Source organism: Delphinapterus leucas, chromosome 11 (assembly GCF_059928025.1).
Source record: "Delphinapterus leucas isolate spDelLeu-1000000601 "Yukka" chromosome 11, BTC_Dleu_Yukka2, whole genome shotgun sequence".
NCBI classification, from domain to species: Eukaryota; Metazoa; Chordata; class Mammalia; order Artiodactyla; family Monodontidae; genus Delphinapterus; species Delphinapterus leucas.
Window position 1 is genome coordinate 20,076,650 of NC_143139.1, and position 7,641 is coordinate 20,084,290.

Below are 7,641 nucleotides of genomic sequence, written 5' to 3' on the forward strand. Positions count from 1 at the left end.
AATAGACAATGGTACACTGATTGTACCTTTCTCCTTGAACCCAATTTAAACAAACAAACCTATGAGATTCCCGATGAAGGAACTGTTAACTCTTTAGGGCAAAACATTGCAAAGTCAGACTTATCTCTTTTTCCAAGTGGAATTTCTCTCTATCCACATGGGCTAAACTTAACATAACCCAGTGGTACATGACTCTCAATGGATAACATCACAATAAATTTTCACTAGTTTATATCTGTAACAAGAAATCAAAAATTATAACAAGCAGAGAAATCTATAGTTAGGTCCTAAAGTTTTTGCTCCTTTCACGGAAGGAACATTTATATGAATAAAAGATAGAATTCACACTTGCACCAAACACAGCATCTTAATAAAACCACATTGTCAGAGATCATGTATAGACGTTAACTGAATCACCATTTTAAAGTGTTGATCTCAGCCTCAAGAAAGTGATATATTTTTCTTCTCGGATTCAAACAAGTTCAAAGCAAGTACAAAATGAAGCTTTGAACATTATAAATGATCAAAATCTAGACTTGATTGAAGGGAGAGGAGAGTGTAGCTAACATTTACCAAGCACCTCGTTCATGAGAGACCCTATGCTAGGAATCTGATATACAATACCTACTGTAATCCGTGCAATATCCCTACAAGAAAAGGATTATAAACCTGAGCTTCAGAGGTTAAGAAAAGGGGCAGAGCACTAAATGTTCAGAACTCCAAGTGAAGTCTTGGAAGAATTATAAATAGGCCTAAACTGAAAAACTCCAAACGCTAGTGGGCTGGCTTCTTTTGCATCCTGGGTCCCTCCTGAATTCCCTAGCTCCCAGACTTGAACTGCTGCTGCAGTGACAAGGCAGTGCCTCAGCTTCCAGGGAATGCCAGGTAGAGGTCATCCCTTTGACTGCTGCACTACCTGTCCCCTTTGGAGATGGGGTAGCACAGAATCACGAAGTAATTGAATGACAAGTCATTGGGCCTCAAAGATATAATCAGGTAGCGTTTTTTTTTTTTTAACTTATAATGAACTTTCAGCAATAAAGAATGAATGGACGTCTATCTGTAGAATTCAATACCAACACCGTCACCACCACTGCCACTTCCTGGAGACGCATTTTTTTTCTCGGTGTTTTTTTTAAAGACTCAACTTTTAAAGAGTGGTTATTTCATGTATTCTTTAAATGTATTCATTTTTCCCCTAATTCCATCGATACACTGCCCCCACTGAATGTCATCCTTACTCATAAGCAGAGTAACGACTTTCCTGTAAGGTATGCTTTGAGAGGTACAACAAAAACTCCTTATGTTTACAAGTATTTCTTCCTGGCAGCTTCACATGATACTCCACGTCTTTCTCTAAGGAATTAGATGGTCAGGATAAACTGCAATAATAATAACAACTTTTAGTTAGAGAATTAACACATAATAAGCTATTATCACCTTTGAATCCATTGGCTTATGAGCCAGAGGTTAACTTGGGCAAATGGGGCAGAAATTCAGAAGAGTCCATTAAAGCAAACTGGGAGGTAATCAAGGGCCCATCCTAAAGTTTAGGCCCCAGATCAGGAAAGCATTCAAGAGCACCCATATAGGCCGCTAAAGGGGCAGGGGTCTGGAGGAAACAACCCAAAAAAGCATATTCCCCTTTCTTTTAAAACAAGAACACTGAATACAGCAAAGTTTATTAAGAAGTCCCATGGAAACGTCCCAGTATGGCCCAGCTGAAAGTGACTAAAAGTGCCTGAATGTCCGCCCTGCTACTGAGCCTTTAAGCGCTCCATTTCTGCCCCTTTAAATATAAAAATTCATTATTTTTAAGCAAAAGGTTAGATCCTTGCTTCGCAGTCTTAAAAACTTCATTTTACTCTTCCATTAAGAGCAACTTTACATGCAAATGAACTGTTGGTTTAACCGAAGACTGTTAAATTGCATCTCTTCATCTAAAATCCTTCTCCTAAATGTTAGGTATGAGTGATTTAAGTTATATCACACACGGAAAATAAACAACAAAGATTCCACTCACATTTGAGAATCATTTGCCATCCCCACTCCCTAAGCACCCTCAAATGGGAAATGGAATAACAAGACTGATCATAATTGGATTAAGAACTATAATTCTTTAATTCATTCATCAAATTGAGGCATTTGGAACAGTTTATTTACAGAGTTGTTTAGACAGTTTTGCATGGTGTTTTTTAAGATAAACCAAAATGCCTTTCTGAAAGAAGCTTCAGATCCCAAATCATTAACATATGAAAACCAAATGTAGACAATTTACAAATGGGTGTTTTAAAACAATGTTTGGAACAAAATTGGACTTTTATTTTATTAACTATCTACAACTCTAAGCTCAGGGGATAGTTTATTTGAAACAGCCAAGCACTCTCTTTGCCTTTAAAATAAATCTACATTTCTCAGGCTAAAAATTGTGACGAGTATGTGAGGGAATGCACTGACTTCAGGCCTAGACAATAAGTTTTCCAGGTTACTCTCAAAACTCTAATTATAGCATTCTCTACCACTAGGGGTGATCAGATATTGGGTGAATCATCCAGGTTACGCCAATCAATCATATCCAACAATGCTACCTGCTGGAAATCTAAATAGTGTTCAACATTAGAACTCTTAAGTTATTTGAAATCCAGTGTATTTTAGACTAATAAAAACAAGTTTTATCCTGCCCTGCATATTACATTTTTTATATAATCTAGACATACCTTGAAAACAATGACTGTCTATCACTCAATAAAGGATAGAGTTTTTACAAGAAGACGGTATATTCTTTTATCATTATATTTTTCATTTGCTTTAGAAGAGAAAAAATTCTCTAAGCATTCAAATTCTTTGGAAAATGCAATTTTAAACTCTCTCGACAGCTTGTGCTTTACGCTCAAAAAGGACAAAAAAAAAAAAGGAAGAAGCCATACCTGAGCATAAATTTCACTCTTCTTATTTACTGTTTACTCCATATTCTCCACAGATAACATCTTTATAAGCGTATATTCATTTTTTTTCTTTTACAAAACCATGTGTCAGTCTAAACAGGATGTGCATTTACATGTATAGAACTAAGTTAACTTGAAATAACCATTGGATCTCAAATGCCTAGTTATTTACCAAATAAGTTTGAGAGTTTTGAATCCTGTATGGCATTCAACCAGAACTGCTTAATCTCAACAAGAAAACTATATAGGGTTTCCGTATTAAGAGTTGAAGTTCTTTTTTCCTGTATTAAGAGTACTCTTGCAAGTCTGTATCAGATTGATTCATTATTGCCCATTCAAAAAGGCTACAGCAAGAGATTTTTTTTAAAACCCCCAGGCAAACAAAAACTCTGTTATTTCTTCACGTACAGGTTGTTAGAAGACCACTGGAAAGAAAGGACAAAAAAGAAAGAATTTCAAGCAAGTATGCTACTATATAATTAACACATATAACTAAATAATTATGCACATGCCTTCCCACGCCCACAATTAAATGTTTTTAAACAACTCATGTGATGAAAGATCTACCTTTTAGGCAAACAAAAGCAATCTCTACCAGTGTAAGGATTTAACTGATGCTGTGTTGCCTCAGTTTTAAGTGATGCTTATGATTTTTATCTTGTATACTTCTGAGGAATAAACAGTTGATGACATAATCTGCAGGAGAACTTTACACAATGCCTAAGAGAACTTTCGGTGTAAGTGCTTACGATTTTAAATCACTGTGGCTGAATTTATCTAGGCTTCAGCCTCAGAGCTATATTTAAATCAGGAAGAAGCACCCCCAGAAACTCTGTCCCATGTATCTGCATTTGAAACCAGATTCCTTCCCTATCAGAGCTAATAGCAGTTCACGTACAGCTGAATTCCTTCAAAATTAGATCAAAATTTATCAGCTCTGTAAAGACTCTAAGAAATCGTCCTCCTTCTAAATGCTATAAAAGTCAAACTTAAAAAACATTTCCGTATACTTTAAAACCATCTGGCCCTTAACCTAATCACGTTTGGCAATCGAGCCTCACTCCTTGTCATCCTGATCAAAAACTGCTCTGGTTTTTCTGATTGAAACGTCCATTGCCTACAAATCTCCCACCCGCCTACTGGATTGGCCTGTTACGTTTGTGGGGAGGGTTTTTTTTAAGGATACTAGGGGCCATTATTTATGAACAGCAAGGAAACAAATCACTCTGTCTAGTCCCTTTGCAGATTCCCACACTTATTACCCAAAATCCCACAGATCTCCCTTGGTCTTGCCTTTGACTAAAGAACTGTGCTGGGCCTAAAGGCAGTCTCTGGGGAAATCGGCTCATGCCTTTCCTGACAAACTCCTTTGGATATCTGGATATTGTGAGGATTCCCAACGGGGTGAGAACAAATCCCTAAACTTTTCTCAAGAAGTACTGCTGACTGCCACCCAGAGTGCCTGGGCTGGTGGACACTGAGAATATCATTCTGCAATATTCAAAGAATGCCTCAGTTTGACCCCTTTAATTGAGAAAGGAAGACATCAAAATGGATTCACATTCACCACACTCTGCATTTGGTCAGGGGCCAAAGTCTTTAGATATTCACCAGGGTCAATCTATTTATTAATAGATTTGCTTTGTAACGTTGAAGGAAAATGACTCAAAATATGTAAACAGTGCTTCGTGTACATCCGATGCCAGCAGACCAATACTCAACAAACTGCTGCTATCAAACGCAAACATTTCCAAATCCAATTTGATTTCAACTCGTATAACCTCTTTTCCTGGCTTATTACTGTAGCCCAAAAGTGCAAGCGAGATTTCCCAAACCCGCGCTTAAAGTGACACAACACGTGAGCGGTCTCCACTTGGTACACGGAGTGGGGTGAGGGGGGGGAAAAGTAGTTGCAATTAAAAATTAAAGCTTCCGGTGTCTGAAATCCCTAGAATCCTGAAGGATGAGACTCGTTTCCGAAATTCCGCGCCGGGGGGACGGGGGAGGAGGGGGGTACTTCTGGGGACAGGGATGGCAGAAAGCGAAACAAAAAGACGAACAGGGGGGAGCGCTCAGGTTGTGGGGTGGGCCGGGGGTCGCGCTTCTGTCCTGGGAAGGTTCAGGCCCTCCGGCCAACTTTGAGGGGCTGCCGTTTGGCGCCGGCCGAGATGCACGGGCGAGCCTAGGATTTTCCCTGCGCTCCTGCCCTCCTGGCTCATCACCACCTCCACCGCCACCACTTGCAAAACAATACCGGCAACAGCACGCAGGCTCCCCAAGCAAAATATAAAGTTATCGCATTTCCTGAACTGGGTCCAAGCCCGCACGCCGGGGACCCCGCGGACGGCCGCCCCGCGAGGGGGACGGAGCGGCTGCCAGCCTCGAGCCGCCTCCCGCCTCCCCTCGCCCCCACCCCGTCCCCCTCCCTCTGTACTTGAGGAAAACTCCGGCGGCGGCCCCCGCCCTCCTCCGCCGGCTCTCCAGCTGGAGCCGCGAACGAGTGCGGAGCGGCGGGCACGGCGAGCGGCAGAGGGGAGCTCGGCGCCTTGGAGGGCTGCCCACCACCACGTCGGGACCGACAACAAAGTTAAAACGCTGCGATTCACGCACCTTACCGGCTCTCCTCAACGTCTCCTCAGGCGCGGGATGCAAAGTGGCACAGTGGCGGGCTGGGGGCCCCCGGGAGGAGACTGGAGATGGGTTTGGTGGCTCGCCTTTTTCACTCTGTGTGTGTGTGTGTGTGTCTCTGTGTGTGTATCTGTGTGTGTGTGTGTGTGCGCGCGCGCGCGCGTCCCTCTCCCCCAGCCTCTCGCTCGCTCTCTCGCGCTCCCCGTGTAGCTCTCAAGGACGAGGTGAAATCCCTTTGCTGGTCATGAGGCGGCTTCAGAGACAAACAACACAATGCGAGTGCAAATAACAAAAGGCAAAAAGACAGTCGGAACAATGGGGGAAGCGAGGGCAGCGCACCCGCAGCGGGTCAGCGCGGCCGGCGCCCGCCCCGGGGGGTGCGGCGGGGGCGGGGGCGGGCGCCGGGGGGCGGTGCCGGGGGCTCGCGCTCCCTCCAGGTCGCCCCCGGGCTCCAGCAAACCCACCCTGACCTCCTTCCTGCCGCTCGTCGCCCGGCCGCCCTCTCTGTCCATCCGAAGGGAAGGAGCCCCAGAGTTTGCTTCCCCGGCTGCTGCAGGGTAAACTAGATGGTAAATAACGCGGCGATGACCCACACCATGCAGGAATGTTTCAAAACAATACACAACAAAACAATCTGCCCTCCACTTAAAAGAGCGATAAAATGAAATGGCAGAAGGGGAAGGAGGCAGGGAGAAGGGGAATCTCTCCAGATCTCGGTGGAGCTCGCGTTTGTAAATACGCCTTCATGTTTGGTCAAGTCCCCTTTGTCAACTTCTTCCCTGCGCTGGAACCTCACCCGCTGTCCTGTAACCATTACCTGGGCCCCTTCGCGCCCCCCACCCCCGTTTGCACGCGGTAAAGCCGGCACGGAGGGCGCGCGTGGAGGTCTGCGGGTGTCCGCGGAACCTTCCGGGAGAGGCGAGCCGCCGTCCGCCCAGCGCCAAGGCTGGAGCGGCGAGAGGTTGGGTTTTTAAAGCGACCAGTGCCTCCCCGAGAGCGGCTCTGCGCCCGCGGGTCCCCGCCGCCGGCACTTTGCACCCACCTACTCCTTGGCGGAGGGGGGAGGGGGGGAGAAAAGTTTTGAGACGCTCTCATCTCTGCCTCCCGGGCGGTTGAACTGGTTTTGTTTTGTGTGTGTGTGAAGCCCGAAATCCCAGTGCCCAAGAACCGGGGAATGATGTTCAGGGGTCTAAAAAGGCTCGGCGCTGGGCTTCGACTCCTTCGTCTGCGACAGTGGAGTCGGCGCAGGAAGGCGAGAGCGAGCCCCTCGGAGTTGCATCACCATCGGAGGAAACTCCGTAAGTGATGCCCCGAGCAGAAGCTGTGGGGCTGATTTGTGTGTGCACTGACAGCTCCCGGGCTGCTCCAGCGCTTCTCTCTACCAATCTTACTTTCATTGACTTAAAACAGCTGCCGGTTTGCCCCGGGGCGGGGTGGTGGGAGGGGGGAGGGGAATCGTATTAAATCTCAAAACTAGGGTGGAGCGGGGGAATCCTGACAGATCTTCCCAGATTTGGTGTCCAGAAAGGGACAGGGAGGGAGGTGTCTCGAGGGAGGCAGCGGGTCTGGAGGAGGGTGGCGGAGAAAAGGACTAAGACACAATACGAGCAACACGTTTCTTTTTCTCGCTGTTCCCTTCCTCTTCTCTAGCTTGAGGCTGATTTGCATGTTCTCTCTCCTCTTCTGGGCGATTTTTTTCAGGCGCGCATCCATTGACTGAGCCACGTCCCTCGGAACCCCCAGCATTTCCCAGAGTGCAACAACACCACCCGGAGATCAATGGCCAGTCTGTTTATTCTTCACGCTCCTGCAAGAGCAGGGCACTGAAGGAGCATGGGAGGGAGGCTTAGGGCTTGCCTGTCTGCGATCTCTCGCAGACTTTCTAGCTGATTTCTAAACGGCAGCTAGCAAGCAAATAAGAGTTCCTTAAAGCACGCAACACATGCCCATCACAATATATTCACCGAGAAAAGTGATACATCCTTTCTCCCCCTTTCCACCCTTTGTAGATTTGTCTCTGGAGGTGGATTGCTAATACCTGAGGTTTTTGCACTTGTCTAGGGCAGAA

At 45.8% G+C, this 7,641-nt stretch overlaps 1 protein-coding gene across 9 annotated transcripts in view; it reads right to left on the minus strand.

Annotated features, from left to right (window-relative positions):
* SOX5 (SRY-box transcription factor 5) overlaps positions 1-6,536 on the minus strand; it is a 997,502-nt gene extending 990,966 nt beyond the window's left edge. For 4 of the 9 annotated variants that reach the window (XM_089919967.1, XM_089919962.1, XM_089919961.1 and 1 more), the window contains exon 1: positions 5,556-6,536. The gene's annotated coding sequence lies outside the window, so the exon portion shown is untranslated. The remainder of the gene's footprint in view (positions 1-5,555) is intronic. The other 5 variants (XM_089919966.1, XM_089919964.1, XM_089919968.1 and 2 more) reach the window with 3 other exon arrangements.
* Positions 6,537-7,641: the final 1,105 nt, after the last annotated feature.